This window comes from Lissotriton helveticus, chromosome 5_1 (assembly GCF_964261635.1).
Source record: "Lissotriton helveticus chromosome 5_1, aLisHel1.1, whole genome shotgun sequence".
NCBI classification, from domain to species: Eukaryota; Metazoa; Chordata; class Amphibia; order Caudata; family Salamandridae; genus Lissotriton; species Lissotriton helveticus.
The window spans coordinates 970,305,279-970,328,824 of record NC_136065.1 but is presented as its reverse complement, the minus strand read 5'-3'; the positions used below and the strand labels follow the sequence as shown (position 1 = coordinate 970,328,824).

General features: G+C 42.6%; 1 protein-coding gene across 1 annotated transcript in view; it reads left to right on the top strand.

Moving 5' to 3' along the window:
- The window catches only part of JAKMIP3 (Janus kinase and microtubule interacting protein 3), a 771,326-nt gene that overhangs the window by 735,656 nt on the left and 12,124 nt on the right, over nt 1-23,546 (top strand). The gene's annotated exons all lie outside the window — the stretch shown is intronic.

Below are 23,546 nucleotides of genomic sequence, written 5' to 3'. Positions count from 1 at the left end.
CTTCTCAAATATGATAAGGTGTACATAAACACCATAGCACTCATATACTTAGGGGCAGATTTACATGCCCCTTGCGTCACCGGTGCATCAGGTTGCGTGACGCACTGGCACCGCAACCTACTGAGTGATATTTACAAGCACACATAAAGTCACCCTGCGTGACTTTACCTGCGCTTGTAAATATTGCCCCCTTTCACGCAACAATTTGCTTGTTAGGGGCGTGACATTGGTATTGACTTGGGTGTTTCCACGCAACACCCATGTTTACTGATGCATTTCTAGATTTACGAGCAATAGTAAACATGGAAATGCATCAGAATGCTATGCCACCCTTGGGTGCCGTAGCAAGGTGCAACTAGGAGAAATGTTTTAATTTGTCCTTGTTTTTTCCCTCTTTCAGTGCGTGCTGCATTCTGCAGCACACATTGGAGGAGGAAATCACCTCAATTCATTGTTTTTGTGCAGGAAGGTGCCCCTTCCTGCACAAAAACAATCTCCCCATGATGCAGGCATCTTTGCACCATTGTGCATCAGCGCAGAGGTAAGCACAGAGATGCGACATATTTTCAACATATTGTTGTAAATATGTTGCATCCCTGTGCTTCGAAACTAACGCAGCGCGCGCAGCAAAAGGACTTGCGGCGCTGAGTTAGTTTCTTGTAAATCTGCCCCATAGAATATGAAAATGTCATCAAAGTTTCATATTGAGGGTCTCAATACAAGTGTAATCTATGGAAATGTAGATAATAATTATTATAAATAATACAAAATGATATTTACCTTTTTCATTTCAATTTAAAGTATTTTATTTGGGTTTTTATTAAAGCGTGAACCTTATGAAAATGATCACTACCACTCTACAATTTTCAATGGCAACTCATTAAAAAAACTAACGTCAGATATTAAATGAAATCTGTATTTTTAGTAAACGAAAATCCCCCTCCCTCTCCCCCTATCCCCCGCCGGGTTAGATTCCAAGAACAAAACCACTGACACAATCAAAATGTGTTCAGTGTGCTGCTGAGTGATAGGGTTAGGTCTGTGGTATGTATCCAAGAGTTAGTACACTGTTTAACCAGCAGAAAAAAGCACAGAATACAAATGTAGAGCTGGAACAACCTGTGAGGCCTTGGATTCCGACTCCATGTCGACTGACAGGGTGTTCTAAGCCCGTGCAACTCAGAAAGAAAAGTTATTACTACATCTTAAGTTTACTTTCCAGTACACGTGTTCACTCAGATTTAGAGATGCTTGCACAGGTATGTCCTGTCCAAATGTTTGGCACTGCATATTTGCAAAAACTGCACAGTGCGAAATATGTTCTTTCTGAAGAAGATGGTGTACATATGCCAAAGTGTGCTTTGCAGGGTTTGCTGCTGACTCCCTCATGAATATTCAGGAGCTGGCTGTGAATTAGACCCCTGCATATCCTTTTTCAGATCATGTTGCATGTGGCAAGTATTGCGAGCTTCTGGAAAGATTAGCTGTATTAAAAGTATCATAGTGCAAAAGACCGTATATGCTCGCATGCAACACTTGTGCCGGTTGGGTGTTAATTCCTACATATGTCTGAAGTGGGTTTGTGCACAGGCAACACATTCCTGGAGAATCAGAAATAAATAAAACGTTTTTTCTCCAAGACAACACCCCATGCCTCTCTCATACCACATGTTGTTAGAGGTGCACCACTTGCCACATCTCAAAGACTTGCAATCACTAACCCATGGGACATATGCGACATGGGCTGAAATCAGATTGTGACTGGATCAAACTTAGCAGAGAGGCACCAAAGTGCATTCTTAACAGGAGTTGGTTATGAGAGAGCAGTAGCTAATAGGCTGCATATTGTTTCTTTGCCTGTATGACAAAATGACTTGAGAGTTATTGCCTTGGGTTTCAGGTCTAGGTTTGTTTTATTGTTTGGTGAGCTCTTCTTGCAATATCTGCAGTTCAAATCTCATGATCATATATGATGTTTTGTGCCATTTTCGCATGTTGCAGTCACTTGATAACAACTGTGATGTTCAGTGATGTAGACCCTGCTAAGTGCAGAAATCAAAAGTAGGGCTATGTCAGTACTGTAGAAGTGCTTAGGAGTAAAGGCACTTAGTTAATGGAGGGATTCTCATGTAAGTATCTGTGAACCCACTTGTGGATAACATCTGTAAGTGCATTGCACAACTACTATTAGCCCACATTCTCCCCATGTCATTACCTAATTCCATAATGATATTCCTAATGCAACAGATCCAGTGCAGTCAGGTGGACTGTCTGTTGGAACCACTTTGGATGGTGTGGGAGCAGAGCTAAGAATGTTCTGACTTGGAGGAAAATTGTTGGTTAGTGTAAGGAAGTAGCTTAGGTGAAAAGAGTCCTGGTAGATCAGAGTAGGAGTAGCTCAAGAAATCTGGCTTGGTCAACATGATGTGACCTGGATTTAAACGGGGGCCTTCCACATGTATCCAGGGAGGACCTGGCCTGGCAGTTTGAGCTGCACTGTTCCCATTGGGCGCAGGATCACGACTGAATTGCATATGGCTGGGTCCAAACTGGAATGGCATGGTGAGCAAAAGAACAATTGATTTAGGCCCAGATCTCTGTAATGGGGTGAGTGTATGACATTGTTCTGCATTCTGTCCATCAATTGTTCTTTTTTGCATTTTCCACATGCATTGAGCACCAAAAAAGCCATGTGTCATTTTTGTCATGTTGACAACATCAGGATAAGACTGATTGAAAATTCTAGAGTGTGCCGCTACCTCGAAGGGACTCCTGATACTAGGAAACTTTGCACATGAAAGTCTTTAACTAGAGCCTGAGAAAATGGCCTTTGAGCTGCTTATGAAACATAATAGAAGAGGGGGAGATTCCAAAAGAGGTGGGAAGAAAGATCTAGGCTTTGGCAGTGAGGCATACAAAAGATTTGCCTGTCTGGTACATTTACACTAGCATTTGGGGCTGTATAACAGAGTAAATTATGAATGAAGATGTCTGGTCAGATGATAGCTAGTGAAGAGTTTTTATATGCAGATACGACCAATTAAATGAAAAGCAAAGCACTCTACAAAAGACTAAGAGATCTGAAAATTCATTTTTCAATGTGAATATGTGGTGAGATAATAAAGGGGAAAGATGTGACAATGTACCTTCAAGCTACATTTGGGTGATCTGAACGCACTTTACCACGTCCTTAAGTAAATCCAAAGTAAGAGGCAGGACAAAATGGACACTTGGACTACTGTGTTTCGAAAATGTGTTGGAATATATGGAAAATGTTATTTAGGGCTTTCAGAAGAAAGAAACAAGTGTTAGAGAAAATTATAAATGTGATCCTTAAAGGAAAGAATAGAAACAAAGATCACCCATAGGTTACAGACAGTAGGAACTTAAGTAGGTGCAGAGCACAGCTCGACAGGCCACAATTTAGAATTCCAAACCAAGGGTGCGCCAGTTATGAGAACCTGTGTCTTGGAAGAATTGATGTGTGGTGAGCTGGCATTCATCTAGCAAACAATTGCTGACAGACAAGCTTTGAATTGTTGTTTGAAGGGGCATAATGTCTCCATCAAACCTCAGGATGAGTTTGATGTTGTCAGCATATGAGAGAAAGCTTTGTTGGGATCAGCAAAGCAGAGAGCCCCAATACAGATTAAATAAGGTATGGCTAGGGATTAAGCCCTGAGTAGCACTACACCTGATATATTTGACAGCCAATTGAAAAGGAAAGAGTGTAACCTTCTATAGATAGAAAGGATGAGAACCAATCTAGTACATGATCATCCAACCCTACCTCTCCCCAATGAGTCAGAAGGGTGCAATAGGAGAAAGTATCAGAAGCAGCAGAAAGGTCAAGCAAAGTCCTGTAGCTACCAAAATCAAGGCACATAGGTATTTTATTACACACAGTAACCAAGACAGATTCAATGACATAAGAGGGGCTAAAGCCATATTGATGGTTGTCTAGTGATTGGAAAGTTGTTCAATGAAAAACGATTCAATAATTTAGGTAGATGGAGAAAGGAGAATTAAAGGACAAGAATTTGATACAATGCTGGGATCAGAAGAAAGTTTGGATCCAGAAGCATCCATTCTCCATTTTCCATACAGAGAAATGGGAGTGTCTTGATAAGTGGGACATTTTCTCTCTAAGAATAAACTCACTTTGGATACTCATCGATGACCTTAACAACTCCAACACAGCCATCCTCCTCAAAAGTGTGAACAACATCGGCCTCACTCAGCTAGTCACCAACCCCACGCACAACACAGGACACACAGTAGGCACAATCTTCGGTGCCAGTAACAGAGTCAAGTACAGTCATTTCACCAAGTTCAACTGTACAGACCATGCCATCAGCATTCTCACAATCGCAGAATCCCCCAGCACCACCACGAAGCCGCCCTGCACCTCACACAACAGCTGGAGCAAAGTATCAGAGAGCCAGTGGACCGACGACCTCAACACCTATCACCCGACATCGCAACCGACCTAGAACAGGCTGTCAAGAACTTCTCCTCCAGGATTCCCTATTGCACTGACAGAGTGCCCCCCCAACAAGCCCACCAAACCCAAGAGATCCACCAAACATGCCAGTTGGTACACCAAAGAACTGAGAAGTGTGAAAGGCAACTGCAAGTGAAAAGAAAGGAAATGGCGCACCAGCAAGGAGTCCACAGACCAAACGACCTTCTAGACTTCCCTCACCCAATACCACCAACTCATGAAAGAAAGAAAAAGCAGCTCCCTAGCTGACCGTATGGAATCCAGTTCTAAACGAAGCAAGGAACTCTTGAACATCATCAGCGAGTTCTCCAACACCTCAGCCACCATAAACTCCCCTTCCCAAGAACAATGCGACACCCTGGCCCAATTCTTCCATGACAAGATCTCCACCATCTACAAAAACTTTGAACTCCAACCCCCTGCCTCCAACATCCTCAGCCTCTTCCATCTCACAAACGCTAACCACATCCACTTGCTCACCACTTGGGATCAGCTCAACACAAAGAACACCACAGCCTTCATGAACTCCGTCCACTCAGGAGTACTCTCAGACCCCTGTCCACACCATATTCTCAACCTTGGGAGCAAGACAATAAGCAATGGGTGCAGCACCGTTTTTATTATATCCATCACCACTGCCAACTTCCTTGAAGAACAGAAACACACAGAAATCAAACCCCTGTTCATTAAACCGTCCGCCGATCCCAGAGTCCTCAAAAACTAATCTCTCAGCTCCCCTTTCCTGCCAAAGAATCCAAAAAGGCCATCAACCACCAACTCACGAAAACACCTGAAGAACAACAATTTTCTGGACATCTCCCAATCCAGAGTCTGCACAAACCACAGCAATGAAACAGCCCCCGTCGATGCCCCAGACAAAGGCAGAACCCTCCTTGAGCAGGGAAAAACAGCTTCCCTGATCCTCCTTGCTGTCTCATCAGTATTCAACACTGTATCCCACCACACCCTTATCAAGAGGCTTCATCACATTGAAATTCTAGGATACGCCCTCAAATGGATCACTTCCTTCCGCACAGGAAGAACCCAGAGAATTCCCCTACCACCATTCACCTCAAAACCTAAGACCATCATTTGTGGCATCCATCAAGGCATATACCTCAGCCCTGTGCTGTTCAACACTTACATGACCCCCCTGACCAACATTGTCGGAACCCATGGACTTTACATCTTATCCTACGCCGACCACACCCAGCTCATCCTTTTTCTTTCAGAAGACCCCTCACCATGAGGTCAAAGTTCCACAGGTGCACAACTTGCGTCACCACCTTTATGACCATGAACTGCCTGAAGCACAACACAGACTAAACAGAAGTGGTGATCTTTAGGAACAACACCTTCCCATGGAATGACCTTGGTGGCATTCAGAACTAGGACCCACATCCGCTCCGACAGAACATGGCAGCACCCTTGACATCATCAATGTGTACGGCAAGCTCATCATGAAAAGCCAGATAAACGCAGTATATTCCACCTGCGTACTCACTCTTCGCATGCTCCACAAGATCTTCAAATGGATCCCTGTCAGCACCAGATGAACCAGCGCGTCTACAGTAATGCACTCTACATCGTAATCACCACACACCTCCTGAGGAGACTGCAGGCCATACAGAATTCAGCGGCTGGACTCATCCTCAACCATCCCAAACTGACCTGTATCAATCCACACTTCAAGAAGCTCCACTGGCTCCAAATTCAGAAGCTGATTCACTCCTACAAAGCCCTTCACAAGCAAGGACCTGCATACATCTACCACCACATGAACTTCCACCAACCCGCCAGACACCTTCACTCCTTCTCCCTCCACCTTGCACCCCCCCACATCCACTGAATGAACAGTGGAGGTCACTTCTTCTTCTACCTTTCTGTGAAGTCCTGGATCGAGCATCCCCTTTAGCTCAGGATCTTACCCTCTCTTCTGGAATTCGGGAAGGGACTCAATACCTGAATGTTCAACTGAACCCTACTGAAGCAGCAAGTTTCTCAATGCCTGGATACCCTCGTTGGTGATTAGCCACTCTTTACAAATCCTGCTTGATTGATTGATTAATGCTCTTCATCATTCAATGAACTTTTTTTCTGTACATACATTTGGAATAGCTTGTCGATATACTGTTTCTGCAAGTAGTACTACAGTGAGACATACTATCATATGTAAAATTCGGTTACAGCACCTTACAATGCGATATAAAATATCAGTTGAATATAATAAATGTGCAGGACAACATGACTCTTTATCTCAGATGTCTATGAGAAGAGGGAACATTTAGAATCATCCGGGAGTTTTAAACATAATACATATTTCTTGATTCACAACAGAATAGATATGATGCCTGAGGATTAGATCTGTTTGCATAGTTGGCATCCTGCCATTTAGTTAATGTTATCTGATGCCCTCGTCAGACGGATTAGGATTAAAATGGAGAGCAGTTTCACCCGCTCATTTATTTCAGAAAGTGATTGATGAGAATGTGTCAGTAGTCATGACGTATCTAACTGAATCAGATACCACCTACTCTGTAGCTATGGCATTTATTAAGCACTGTTCTTTTATCAAGAAAGAGCTAATTAGACCTATAAAACCAACTGTTAAACCTAGATGGTTTAATCACGAGTGCTCTATTACTAACTGCCAATTGCAAAGGGCACTCACAACCACTCCGAGGAATCCTCAAGTGGTGGCCGAGTTATGTAAGATATATAAACAGGTCACCACAGCTAGAAAAAATGAAGTACTAGACCTGCAATGGGGCTCATTAATTTCCGTGACCAACAGTAAGAATAGCAAACCTTTTTGGTCAGCGGTGAAAGAAATGAGACAGTTCAATCAGGTAGTGACCACAATTAGCTGTAACATTCCTAGTGAGGCTTGGGGATTGCATTTCACTAATGTCCATGTTCCCATCTAAACCGATAGTGAATATCTGTCACGATTCGCTCCCTGTGCTCTCGTGCCCACCACCAGGGGGCTGAATTGTGGGGCTTTACAGTGTTCTAATATGCCTCCAGACACTCCCCTGTATGCATATCCTGACTTCCAGGCATTTGGACATCATTTAGGAATTGACATCCATTCCCAATCCATGCCGGGTTTTGTGAAAGCCAGCCTGCTTATACTTGAAGCCAGCCTACTTATGCCTGAAACTCCATTACCCAGAATTCCCTGCTCACTGCTTTGTCTCCACCCCTGCAGGCCAAGGATGGGTGGAGGAATTCAGCTCACCTGTGGCTGACTGCTGCTAGCCTGCTCACACCTGATACATATGATTACTGTGAGCTCTTTTAAGCCCCAGCTCCCTTCAGGCAAAGGTTGGTCATTGAAGCTGTTTACCGGTGAGACCAATCCTTGTTTCCAGTGCTCCTGAGCTTTTGCTATTCTTGTTTCCTGAGCTTTAATTATGCCTTGTTCCTGATCTGCTGCTGTTTTCCTTGTTCCTGAATTAGCACTGCCTGCAGTGCACCCTGACCCCATAGCCTTAGTATTCCTTGTTCCTGAACTGCAGCAGTTTCCCTTCTCCTCAATTAGCACTGCCTGCAGTGCTACCTTGTTTCATGAGTTCCTGAGCTATAGTTGTTCTTTGTTCCTGGGCTTAGCTATTTCTCTTGACTCCTTGTTTCCTGAGCTGTAGCTATGCCCTGTTTCCTCGAACCAGTATTGCCTGCAGTACTACCTTGACTCCTAAGCTCTAGTAATTTCCCTGTTCCTGAACTAGCACTGCCTGCAGTGCTACCTTGACTCCTGAAGCTTTGGTAGTTCCCTGTTCCTGAACCAGCACTGTCTGCAGTGCTGCCTTGACTCCTGAGCCTTAGCTCACTTCTTGTTCCTGCCCCAGCACTGCCTTCTCTGCTACTTTGTTTTCTTGATTCCTTAACCTGCACTATTCTAGTATACCCTTGTAGCCTCCCCTTCTGTATATCCGTTTCCAGTCCATGCCTTGCTTCCCATTTCCTTGGTTCCAGTTCTAGTCTGCTGCCTTTCTATTCTGCTGTCTTACTTCTGTTACCTTGTATGTTTGTTACCTGCTTTCTGCCAAGTGCGCCCTGTCATTTCCTTCCTTTCCTGTTAAGCACTCCTCCTTGCTAGGTCCTTGTCTATTGTGCTTGTGTTTAGTTCTACCCCTTTGCTGTTACTGCCTTGCGCGTTCCTGTTTGATCGCCAGGATCCGTGGGCTCAGCTGACTACCTAGGTGGTGTTTCTTGTTCACTGTGAGTTGTCTTTGAGTTACATTTATAACATCACTATAGGTATAAGCTCCACAGACCCTGCCTTTGCATGCATATCCGACATGTGGGTATTTGCAGTCAGTATCTGTAACAGCAATTGCAGGTAAGAAACTTACTGAGCTTCAGTCTTATCATGTTGAGCTCCTGAGTGCTTTACCCCACCCCCCCTTTATTGTTAATGTTGTATTATATATATGTCTTGCACGTCCGTCCTCGGTGTAGTTAGTCTGAATGCTAAATTGCCTTGTGAGTGCCCTTCCTTTCCGAGTCTTACCCATCTTGTTCACTTGTACAGGCTTCCCCTTTGGATCCCTCTTTCTCCTCTGACTCCCTGTATGATCCTGGGCAGCATTGTACTCCTCCTTTCTGTGTACGTCTTCTACCCAGTTCCCACTCCTTGTCCAAGTCCCTGACTGTGTTCCCCACATCGTCCCGGACAGTCCCTGACAATATCCTGCCGCTCCAACTTATGCAACAATGCCTCTGACTCTGGGTGAAAGTGAAGATGCAATAAACCAGAGTACTGGGGGAAGGCACCCCGCCCGGATGTGGTACCGATAGATCTTTTAAACATAACACCGAATTCTGGGCTCTGTTATTTTTAATAGTTTTAAAGAGTTTGGCCCATTCCCCTCTACCTAGTACATGGTCAACCTCAATTATAGTGACTATTTTTAAAAAGGGTGATTGCTCGTAGTCTAGCTGTAATAGTCCTATTTCCCTAACAGATGCCACCTTAAATTTTTTTGGCAGGGTTCCATATGATCAGATAAAGGAATGGGCATAAGAGAAGTCCATCCTTTACTCCTGTCAGTATGGTTTTAGATCTAATATAAGCATAGTCAAGCTGTGTCTTAACCTCAACCTGCTAATTGGCAAATATATCTAGCATTTATGGATTTGACCACAGCATTCAAAAGTGTTAATTGCTCGAAGCTGTGGTCAATTATTTTAGCCTTTGGGATGGACAACGCACTGGTGCACATTTTAGCATATTTGCACAGGGACATGAAGGCCAGAATAATAATCAATACCCTGGGTAATTTACCGATTTCTTAAATTACCGCTTCGGTAAATTACCGAATCCTGAAATGTGGCCTCCTACATCTAAAAAGCCTAATACCGGTTGAAATTCGGTAATTTCGGCCGTTACCAACCGGTATTAGGCTTCCTACATCTGGCCCCTAGTCTCTGTAAACCTGTTAGGGAATGCATGATTGTTGAAAAGGTAGATTCAACTATATAGTTATCATTAACGAGAATCCTTACAGAATCATTTTTTTGTATTTTGAAAAATACATTTGTTACTTCGTTAATTCTGTTCTCCTTGCATCATGTCAATGCATGCTGTGTGTCAAGATATATTAAAGGGTTGATTTATTTATAATCCTAAATGGAGAAGTCATTTTCTGCTGAAAGATTTATGAAATTCATGAAATGAGCATAGGAGCAGATTAGGCCATAACCAGTGTTTCATTGGTAAAAATAAGAGCAGGGACACAACGTTTTTCTTATGCGCTCACTACCAGCGCCATGGAATGCCAGGCTGTTTACCTCATGCCCCTTTCTTCCACCACCCTTCGCTTCATTTCACTCACTCTTGCAGGCTTATTTCATCGTTTTTTCTCATTTTGTCAATGTTTTCTATATCTTTTTCTTTCCTCGTTTACAGCTTTAATCTTGTTTGTGCTGCATCAGTCCGATGAGGAAAAATAAGTCTTGGGCCACAAATATGGATGCCAGCCACCAGAACAAATTAAAACCTGGCTTTAGCAATTCATAAAAAAAAGTGATTTCTACTCTCTAAAGTGGCCAGCATAATCATTTATTCACATTACCTCATATCTTTCAGCCGAACTGTCCTAGTAAAAAAAGGAAAAGCAATGTCTGCTCTCTATAATGTATGAGATATGGATATTTTCCCAATGACAGATTCCGGTTATTGCCTTGTAAAATGTTAAATGGGATTTGTATTTAGTTGAAAATCCCATAAAGTTTATGGTGATGTAATAAACACAAGTGTTTCCCAATGCTGACCTGTATTTCTGTGCTTACCTCCTGTGTAGTTAAACTGGTGTGCTGGAGAGAAACACTTTGAAACCATTACATTTTTCAGGGTTATTAGAATTGACATCTTTGGCATGGTTGTCTCTTCGAATTTTTGCCTTCACTAGTCTGTTCTTTCTGAACTTATTTTTGTTGGTATTAGGGCTCTCTGCTCTATACCCCTGCTTACCATTGCTAAAGTGCTTGTGCTCTCTCCCTTAAACATGGTAACATTTGTGACAACGTAATTGGCACATTTATTTTCATATAAGACTTTAGTATATGGTACTAACTGTTCCAAGGGCCTATAAATTAAATGATACCAGTGAGCTGTAGTACTCAGTGTCACCCTGTCAAGTAGCACTATGAAACGTCTCATGCTTGCCACAGTGCAATTTTAAACTACTATTTTGACCATGCAAAATAAACATTTTGCCAGGCCTAATCCTTCTTTTTTAATACATATATGTCGCCCCTAAGGTAGGACCTACCAGCTCATAGGGAAGGGTGCATGCTTCTTAAAAGGTAGAGCATGTTTACCTTAGTTTCTCATGTCCTGAAAGTGACAAACTCATAAAGTTGTTTTTCGCTGAAGCAAGGCTACCACTCCCATAAACTAACACTGGGTTGTCTTATTACACTTAATACGTGAAAACTTCAATTTGAGAACAGGTAGAAAAAAACATCTTTCATTCATTGGAATTATAATTATAAATCCTTCTCAATGATAATTTTGAGTTACTATTCTGAACATTTCACTTTTAGAAAGTTGGCATTTTTCTTCCTAAATCAAACATACCTTTCTGTCAGTGTCCAAAGTCACATAATCGATAATGGCTGTCTTGTGTGATGTGTATTACTTCCAGACAGGAAATAAAAGGCAGTTGTGGGGAAGGGTGTTCTCTCCTGATCAGGAATGCCTGGGGGGGGGGGGGTGTCCTCTGCTCTTCCTGAGCTTCAAAGGGTATACTGAGGGCTGTACCCAGCCCCTTCCTGACTTCTGAGGCATTCTGCTCTGTCACTGACAAATGCAGCTGCACGATGGACCTACCTCTCCCTTTGTTACCCTAGACAATTTGCAGCCAACCCAAATGTAAGAGGCAGAACTCACCAGAACCAGTCAAGGTGTTGACAAAGAGAGGAACTCGCACACACAGACTGGTACTGGGTATAAAGCTGCACCCTCAGATTCTCTCATCAGAAGACTCCTGGAACTGTTGAAGATTTTAAAGAAGGACTGCCCTTCTGTCTGAAGAAAGAAGACCAGACCTGTTTGCCTTGAACCAAGGATCCTCAGATGTAACTCCAAGGATCTCAGTTGGCTTTCCTCCTGTTTGACCTAAGGGACTCAACAATATCCTAGAGGCCTTCCCTGCAACTGCCCAGATGACCAGCACCCAGTGGGCCTACCTGAGTCCTGCTACTTGCCTCTGCTGGAGTGAATACTGATCCTCTAGATGTTCCCCACCAGTTACAGGACCCTAGGCCGGCATCAGAGTGTATTCCTCCTACTTCAAGATGGCAAAAACTAAACTGAGGATGAAAATCCAGTTGTTTTAGGCTCTTCACGACTGTGTGAAGTTGTGGGTTTAGTTTGTGGAGGAAGAGAGATCATCATTCATCCTTCTGGGGCCAGTGATTTGGTTACATTTTTCGGATAAGGGCAACGTTACTTTACTTCTAAATGTTCTGCCACTATCAGTCTCTTTGCCAAGGCCTTCATGGTTTCAGATCCAGGCAGCTTGAAACATCTCTCTGTGTCCTTTCTTGGTGATTATGTTCCTGGTTTGCCACCTTCATCATCACTCCTGCAAGATTACGGGGTCTCAAGGTGCCAGCAACTTTCTGTCTTATAGTTCATCTCTCTCCCTACCTCGACTCTTGATTTGGCTGCCGCTATGTGAGCCAGAAGGCTTGCGATGTACTTGTTCTGTTTCTTCGTAGGCTTTTAGTTTCTTCCCATTGTTGTTGGGTACCTCCTTCTGGTGTCACCTGTGCAGTAGCGTCTTGTGTTAAATAGTGATGGGGCCACATACCACACATCTACAAGCCGCATTAACACATGCTCCTGTACTTAAAATGTAATATATCTGTGCAAAACTGCCTGGTTTGAAGTCCGATGAGGGCCAGGTAGCCAGGCACTTGCAGGCCAATTCTCTACATTCGCACACACTGAGTGTTAATGTCATTACACAGTACTTACATTTTTACAGCCCTTCATTCCCACTAAAAAAGGTGGTGCTGTAGTGTAGCTTGGCGCCGATGTATTGAAGCCTGTCCAGGCACTGCTGGCTTAAGAATGTAACAAAGGGTAGGGGAGGACAAGGATCAACTGTGATCCAGTAGGGCTTTGATTACCATTCGGAGAAAAGAGAATGGAAAGTCCAGCCGCAGTCGTAGCCCCAGATATCAAGACAACAAGAGAGATGACTGGGCTGTTCCTAGGGGGAGAAAGAAAGAAGGAGAAGGTCACTAAGGTATAAGGGCTAGTTCTCAATGGAGGACCACCCCTGGGTATCCAATTTATTGGATATAATGGCCTCACACACCCTTGCGAGTGTCATGCTTCATCATAGGCAATGCTCCTCGTCGGGCAGGCGGTGCAATGCCCAACGGGCTCACCTCAAAGAGCTGCTCTTTATCGGAGATCTTTTATCCAACTGCCTATGGGTGAAGTGGGGGTGAGGGGCCAGGACAGAGTAGATAGTGCGGGTGAGGATAAAATGTGGTACAAGGTACCGGAAAACAATTTTATTCTGGTGGTCCTCTACCACAATAATAGTTGGATAAAAGATCTCCGATAAAGAGCCCCTCTTTGAGGTGAGCCCTTTGGGCATTGCACCCCCTGCCCGACGAGGAGCATTGCCTATGATGAAGCATGACACTCGCAAGGGTGTGTGAGGCCATTATATCCAACAAATTGGATACCCAGGGGTGGTCCTCCATTGAGCACTAGCCCTTATACCTTAGTGACCTTCTCCTTCTTTCTTTCTCCCCCTAGGAATAGCCCAGTCATCTCTCTTGTTGTCTTGCTGCTGGCTTAAGCTCTTCAAGATACGTCATATGACATGCTCCACCTTTTTCAAAATCAACATATTCGCCCATTCCGAAGTCTGCTGTGAAAGTTTACTATAACACTGGCTGTCAATTAGCACATTTGGTGTCCTGTAGGTGATCAGTGGTCAGCAGTGCTTTTCCTGGAGATCAGCCGCACCTTCAGAGGAAACAAAGCACCCTCCGGTCAGGATGCAACTTTGTTAGTAATTATTTTTCCAGCTGCTCAGGAGGCCTACTCATTGGTTTCACACACCCAATACCACCACACCAAGTATGGCTGTCTGAGTTCCAACAGATTTGAGGATCACAAAAGCAGCACAACTTCTGACACAGTCTAATCCATGAGTTAACGTCACTAATACACTTGCTGCTGACATCTGTTGTGATCTGCGGGCTAAAGGTGGAATCCCCGTAAGGACAAAGACACCTTTCATCCCAGTACATTTTATTTTGGAATCCATAACATGTTATTTATAGCGCTAAGTAATGGTAAAACCTGTTATGAAATACTATACCAAAGCATTCCACTTGCCTTGTCCGAAGATGATGAGGAATATTCTTTGTACATTTATTACATTTATGCATATGGGAGTAGTATTTAGTCTTGCAAATACATAGTGCTTCAGAGACAAATTCAGAAGTATTGAAATATTTCAGAGAGACAAGTGCCCGTTCAGAACTGCCTTTTAAAACAAACTATACACATTCATACAGTTTCTTTGGGAAATGCGTTGTCTAATTCACCACAATGCTTCTAGTTTTAAAAGACTCTGGAGGCGAACCCTCTTGATGATCCCTCCCAGCCCTCTTTTTGTGAGTGCTGGCATTGGCCACTTAATGTAATACCTGCTAGTTATTGCCCTACCATTTTCAAACGCCACCAGCTGCACATGTGCCTCCACTCACTTAGTTGACCTTATCTATCTACTAAAGGTTCTCTTTTCTGTCAGCTTTGTGTTCATGGGACTGCATGTTTTTGTACTGAAATGTGAGGGTCTGAATATTTGGTTATTGGCTCTTCTGTCTTCCACCACTTCACCACAGCATAATGGCACAGTTCTCTTTACCTTTGCTTTCTGCTCCTCACTGATTGGATCCTTTTGTTTTCTTTTTCTTCTTTCTTTTCTTCTAGTTTGACTGCTGTGTGGGAGAGTTCTTGTGGTCTTGTGATTGTGGCATTGGACTTCTAATGAATTCATTGCCTGCTGCCACTGTGGGCCTGACTCTGCTTCAGTGGTATGTTTTTTCGGTGTTTGCTCACTTCAGAGGTGTCTTTCCCCATGGTGTCTCTTACTGCATTTTTTATTTCCGGTCGGATCCAGGCTCCAGTTGCAACCTGAGTCCTGACACTCTGGCCAGACTGGATCATTGACAGTTTTTCCTCTTCTTTTCCTCTTGTACTTTGGCTGACTGCAATCCTATTGGATTTTTCAGGCCTCATCCAAGTCCTTAATTCCTCAGGGCATACCCATTTTCCCTATAAACAGTTCCCCCTTCAGCTGTGCTCTGGTATTGCCATAAACTTTGCTTTTGGGCTCTCTGTTTCTCCCATTTTGGAGGTTCGCAGTAATTTACAGATTTTTGTGTGCTCAACCATCCCTAAAGTGTTATCGGTCTGCAGTCCACTCCCGCTTTCCAGTCTCCCAATGTATCTCCAGATGACTAAAGGCTGGTGCTTCTGTCACATCCTGGTCCATGTGTGGATCTGGCTTCCGGTCATTTAAGTGTGTCATCTGTTGCGCAGTTCATCTTTTTTTATTGTTGTTTTTCAAGCATGTGTTAGTCTTCTTTCCAACTGTCCCTTCAGTAGTGTATCCTGCTCCTAGGTTGGTCTTTTTCCTCTTCTGCGGTTGAGGTTTCTATGGTTCTGTGGCGTCTTCACTGTTGGCCTGTTATCAGGTTTGTTCTCTGCATGGATACATCCTTGCATCATTAGGTCTGGTATGAGGAAAATGGACGACGAGGTAGTGCCCTGATTGATTACTTACTGATAATCTTCAGTACTCCAGTTCCAAATCTTTATCATCACAGCCCTGGATTCTCCCGCCCAGGTGCCTTTAACGGGGGCAGAAAGTGGAGGAACGACGTAAAGGGAAAAGATTGTTCTCATCGTCTAGGCACCCCTCACTTAGCTAAGGCTGTGACAAGGAAGGCTTGACTTGGACTCAGAGTAAATGAGATTACTGGTAAGTAATTGGAGCTTTAAAGAGCATATGGTGAGGTATAGTATGCACATGTAGGGGCATAGCTACCAATAGTGTAGCAGGTACAGTGGCACTGATGCCCCTCTTGCTGTGACTAGACCATTCACACAAATTTAAGAAGTATTATACAAGGCAACCAGTAGCCAGAGAAATCATTTCCTTGCTTGCACGAAGGCCCACATTATACAAGGCAACCAGTAGCCAGAGAAATCATTTCCTTGCTTGCACGAAGGCCCACATTATACAAGTTTTCATGGGTTTAGGCTTATGTGGGTTTTGGACGTATAGGATTAAAATAAGCCTTATTCTGCATCAAGAATGGTGCAACAGAAAACAGAATTGCCAAATCATAAATGAGTTAAACTATTACATCTGGTCCCAATTTTTCAAAACTCTAGTTCTGCAGCTTTCATAATCTTTGAACAGAAGTGGCACCCAATCAATTGTCTACATTGTCCACTTGTAAAAGCAGCCTTTGATTCTACGCACGAGGCACCTGTACATGCAAAGCTCAGGTCATGCTGACATCTGCCCCCATGGGCTGGCCAGTCTGAGATGCAGATGGTATGTACCCATGACAACGGATAAGCGCAGGCATTCGATTTTCGTTGCTAGGAGGTCTCATCACTCTTCTAATTGTACATCGACTGGTCGGGTCCCTCGTCCCCTATAAATACAGGAGCCAGTCCATCACCTTGAGTTTACAAGCCACCGTCCGCTTCTAGTAAAAGTGTAATGGAGTTAAAAGCATGAAGTCACTGCCGCACGCGCTGTCTGTTCTAGCCCCGCCACCTGAGCCTGATTAGTACCAGATGTGACTGACTGAGTCAAGAATGAATGCTTCACCCGCAGGTGGTGTCGAGACAGCCCACGGCAGAGAGGGTAGGGCTAGTTCTCAGATTATCATCAGAGTAAGGTCCTACTATAAAAGCGCGATATGCAGCAGCGTGACTTGAATTCGTGCGTTTGGTTTGTGACACCGAGATAAAGCTGTCGTTTAGCTGTGGCGTTTGACACGTTTGCTTCTTTAATTTGAAAACTACTGCCCTCCAGCGGATTGAAAAGTAGGGAAGATACTTTTGTATTTTAATATTAAACATCGTTGCAATAAGTAACTTCCTCACATGTGATGACGCTTGTTTTTCATGGCTTGCAGAATTTTGGCTGTTCACAGCCATAGAGGTCGATTTTTAGAGGCACTTCGAGGAAAGCTGTTTTTAAAACACCCATCCCACTTACATTTCTAACTGAGAATCAAGGACAATAGTTTTCGATTTTCAGTATTTATGTCAATAAACAGCAGAACTTAATAATACATCATCATTAAATAACAACGAGTAATCAAAGAAATAATACAGTATGTACAATGATACCACTGATGATCTCAATGGTATGTTGATTTGTAACGTCACCAGTGATGCAAATGATGTAACTTGTGACGTAATCTGTCGCACCACGTGTGAGGTCATGAGGAGTCCAAAGGGGCGGATACATTATGATTTTCATGGAGAGGATACAAGTTATGGTTTGTGGCGGTAACCCTAAGTGACCAGTTTCGGTGAGCTTTTAGCTTTATTTGTAATCCTCTCTACAATTTAACTGTGTTAACAACATTTGTGTGTTTTATGAGCAGGAAAAACATAACTTACCCTTTCATACCGCGGATCCCCGCTGTGCAAAGCTGGCGTAGAGCGTCATTATTGTTCATATACTGCTTTATGGTTCCATTAACTGATCCTTTTCATCACTGTAGAGTATATTTATGAAGAAACGCTCAGCATGGAGGCTCTGATTACAACATATCTCCCTGGGGTTTGCTAAAACACAAAGTGCAGATGCTCCTGCCCTGCTCTAATGGCAAGGTCTTCTTGTATTTGTGAAATCGCCTTATTCTTACAGACATTGACTATTAGAACTTTACATCAGTAGTTCTTCCACCAGCAGTTGCCATCAGCTGCTTAAATAAACGTTAAATGTGTACATTCTCTATATTGCAATTTGTACATTACTCAAACAGCTGAAATTTGGATGCAGTCAGTCAGTTTTTGACTAATATCGGAACTTGTGTTCAGTAAATTGGAGAAAAGTGCGAGCTATGGCCCCAGCCACTTAACCCCAAAGCTCATTGGAGCCATTGCATAGCAGGGCTGCATCCTGGCACCTGCTACTTTGTTATGCATGGAGGGTACGTCTCAGATTGAGAGCACATGCGCAGTCTTTCCTGCTGACCTTACTGCTCACTCTATGGGCCATATGTACAAACCATTTTTGCAGTAGGAAACGATCCAATCAGGCCATTTCTGACCGCAGAAATGTTTTTTCTTATGCACATAGAACAAATTGCGATTTAGTAAAACATTACCGAATCACAACTTGGTATAGCATATGTATACCGTTTTGGTATTTGGAAGGAGCATGCTAAGGGCATCTGTTCCAAATACAGAATCACAGTGCTATGTAAGAATGTTTTGTGGCTGTATTACTGGGGCAAAAGATTACTTTTTACTGAAACCTCAAGGGGGGTGGTAACCATTCACATACGAGAAGGGGTCCCCAAGGGACCCCTTTCCATTTGTCTGTTGAAACAAATATTTTTTAAGAATAGGCAGAGGTCCAATGGACTAATAATTACTCTTAAAAATTTAAACAAATGTTTTATTTTATTTTTTGAAAAGCATCCCATTTTCCTCTAAGGAAAAAGGGCTGCATTAGAAAAAAAAGATTGCTTTATTAAAAAGCAATCACAGACATGGTGATCTGCTGGCCCCAGCAGGCCACCATTCCCGTGATAGCTGCTATTCCCAATGGGTCACAAACTGCGGCCTACCTCATTGATATTCATGAGGTAGGATGATTTGTTAGCCAATGGGAATCGATGAATGAAACTAAAGGAGTTTCAAACATTAGGGATAACAATTTCCTAATTGTGATTAGCAGAGAATCACAATTAGGAAATTACTATCCGTAGAACCTGTACATATGGTCCTAGCTCCTGATTGGGAACTGCGACCTGAAGTGGCATGTGGTATCACACTTCTGTGAATCAGCATCGGTGGTTGCAAATTAGGGATTGGGATAGGGATTACGCTTCCCTCCCCCCCCCCCAAAAAAAAATAAACGTCATCAGTTTCTCTCCTAGTGAATCTGGTGAACTATTTTTGTAACACCTGAAGTTGCAAGCTGTTAAAGTGGAAGAGGCCAGCAAACCATGACTGGTATCGTTGAGTCTGGTTCAGGATCTGCTTAACCAACTGGTTTATAGTTCACAGGCATGTTTTTGTAAGGAACCTTTAGAGTACAAAACATCAGTGTTGGTATTAAGTTCATACTGAACATAGGAAAAGGGTATTGGTCTCAGGTAATCATCCCAACTCCACATTCCTGGTATTTTGGCAGGTTCTCAGGATTGAAGTTATAACCTGTTTGAGTGGCCAACACAGTTTCAGGGCTGGGGGATTAATTTATCCAGATTTCTATCACAAAAACAAAATTGACAGCAAATTCACTGATGAAATCGTGAATCTCTATTGCATGATTTATTGACAAAAAATAGTTAAGGATTACAGAGAAAATCTATGATGGTACTGTCAGAATTTGGTTTTGAATCGGCAGTTCTGATAGAAATGTATGATGTTACTTAGCATGCATTTACATAGCATGCTTTTACTTTGCATTTTTTTTAGTACGCATGTCATTACTTCACAAAATTAGTAATAACATTAGAATTTGCTTTTCTTAGCGGTCCCTTACTTCGCATGTTTTTACTACGCGTACAAAGTGTTTTTATTATTATTTTTTTTATTTGTAACCTGACCACTGGGATGGGATGCCAGGGAAATAGGGGATTTGGGTGGGTAATTAATGTAAAACATATTTGTTAACTACAGCACTACCCTAAAACCCTTTACAAACCACCCACTACACTACACATACACTACAACACTACCCTAAACCCTAAAACACTACCCCCTACACTACACATACACTACAACACTACCCTTAACCGTAAAACACTACCCTACACTACACATACACTACAACACTACCCTAAACCCTATAACACTACCCCCTACACTACACATACACTACTACACTACCCTAAACCCTAAAACACTACCCTACGCTACACATACACTACACCACTACCCTAAACCCTAAAAACACTATCCCCTACACTACACATACACTACAACACTACCCTAAACCCCCTACACTACACATACACTACTACACTACCCCAAACCCTAAAATACTACCCTACACTACACATGCACTACAACACTACCCTAAACCCTATACCAGTACCCCCCTACAATACACAACACTACCCTAAACCCTATAACACTACCCCCTACAAAATATCAGTTAACTACAGCACTACCCTAAAACCCTTTACAAACTACCCCCTACCCCCAAAACACTACCCTACACTACACGTACACTACAACACTATCCTAAACCCTAATACACTACCCCCTACACTACACATACACTACAACACTACCCTAAACCCTAATACACTACCCTACACTACACATACACTACCCTAAACCCTAAAACACTTCCCCCTACACTACACATACACTGCAACACTACCCTAAACCCTAAAACACTACCTCCTGCACTACACATACACTACAACACTACACTAAACCCTAAAACACTACCCTACACTACACGTACACTGCTACACTACCCTAAACCCTATAACGCTACCCCCTACACTACAAATACAATACTACACTACCCTAAACTCTACTACACTACCCTACACTACACATACACTACACTACCCTAAACCCTAAAACTCTTCCCCCTACACTGCACATACACTACAACACTACCCTAAAACCTTAAACACTACCCCCTACACTACACATACACTACAACACTACACTAAATCCCAAAACACTACCCTACACTACACGTACACTACAACACTACCCTAAACCCTAATACATTACCCCTACACTAAACATACACTACTACACTACCCTAAACCCTAAAACACTACCCTACGCTACACATACACTACAACACTACCCTAAACCCTAAAACACTACCCCCTACACTACACATACACTACAACACTACCCTAAACCCACAACACTACACATACACTACTACACTACCCCAAACCCTAAAACACTACCCTACACTACACATACACTACAACACTACCCTAAACCCTATACCACTACCCCCTACACTACACAACACTACCCTAAACCCTATAACACTACCCCCTACAAAATATCAGTTAACTACAGCACTACCCTAAAACCCTTAACAAACTACCCCTTACCCCCAAAACACTACCCTACACTACACGTACACTACAACACTATCCCAAACCTTAATACACTACCCCCTACACTACACATACACTACAACACTACCCTAAACCCTAATACACTACCCTACACTACACATACACTACCCTAAACCCTAAAACATCCCCCCCTACACTACACATACACTACAACACTACCCTAAACCCTAAAACACTACCTCCTACACTACACATACACTACAACACTACACTAAACCCTAAAACACTACCCTACACTACACGAACACTGCAACACTACCCTAAACCCTATAACACTACCCCCTACACTACAAATACAATACTACACTACCCTAAACTCTACTACACTACCCTATACTACACATACACTACAACACTACCCTAAACCCTAAAACTCTTCCCCCTACACTACACATACACTACAACATTACCCTAAACCCTTAAACACTACCCCCTACACTACACATAAACTACAACACCACACTAAATCCCAAAACACTACCCTACACTACACGTACACTACAACACTACCCTAAACCCTAATACATTACCCCTTACACTAAACATACACTACAACACTACCCTAAACCCTAAACACTACCCCCTACACTACAACACAACCCCCTACACTACACATACACTACAACACTACCCTAAACCCGAAAACACTACCCTACACTACACATACCTAAAACACTACCCTAAACCCTTAAACACTACACATACACTACAACACTACCCTAACTACACTGCCCCACTTACCTCTCTCTCCTCGTGGTCCCTCTCTTCACCTTCAACCATAAATAATTTTACATCTTTAACATTAATTTAAAAAAACGAAAAACAAAGTAAAATAACGCGTAGTAAACAACATTGCGAAGTAAAGGCATGCTAATTAAAAACATGCGAAGTAAAAGACAATGCATACTAATAAATGCTAAGTAAAACACCTGCAAAGTAAAAGATACGAAGTAAAGGTTGCTTCCCTTCTGATAGATTTGAGGGTATGTTTGTAGAAAATAGAAAGAAGGGGACCCCCTGAGTACTAGTGGCGAGTTCCTAGGTCTGGGCAACAATATTTCAAATATAACAGTTCCTAGGCAACTTGAGGGTCCTGAAAATTGTCAGGTACATCAACACACATTGGATCAATCTGACAGTGTACTGAACAAAGAACGGCAAATCAGTTTAAAAAATATATTGTTCATTTATTTTTTTTGAAACATATACACATGAAAGTTTAAAAGCCATATAAGGTGGCAAGAATACAATGAATGGCAATAATGTCTGATACAATATAAAGCATCAAATAATGTAAATAAAAGACATATATAAAATTAAATAAAAAAACTAAACAACAAAACAGTGGGTAAAAGGTAATCTCTACGTGCGTTTCGGCTTACACACGCCTTCTTCTGGAGAACCACTGGAGGATTCTAAAGAACAGTGAAGCATGGGCGCAAGGTGACGCCAAAGAAGAATTTACAGATGGGTGAAAGGAATTCAAAAAGGTGTGCACTATTTTGCATGTGCCAATGATAGATGGCGCCTGCAAAAGTTGATGGATTAAACCCAGATCTTTTGACTGGGTGTGAGTGTTTGATTGATTCAGATGCTCCGTCCATCACCACCCCCTTTTATATTGTATCAGACATTATTGCCATTCATTGTATTCTTGCCACCTTATATGGCTTTTAAACTTTCATGTGTATATGTTTAAAAAAAAATGAACAATATATTTTTTAAATTGATTTGCCATTCTTTGTTCAGTACACTGTCAGATTGATCCAATGTGTGTTGATGTACCTGACAATTTTCAGGACCCTCAAGTTGCCTAGGAACTGGTATAGTTGAAATAGATTTGAGGGTATGGACATACATTTAGGGGAGGCACAGTTATTGTTTTGAGCTATTCTGTGTTAAGTTGAGCATGAGTGAAATTCCAAACACATATGATGTCAAGAAGGGACAAAGGCCAGGTGTTTGGAAATTGAAAAAGTTGTCATAAATTGCGAATCCAGTGAGATTTTGAAAACCGACCTATGTACTAATAGGACAGTTCGTAAAATCACCATTCGGAGTTGGTCGCAATTTGATCTACTTCATCACTATTCACAAGGGAGGTTGCAAATTGTGACTTACTCTGATTGGATACCATCAAACAAATGGTGCCATGCTTAGG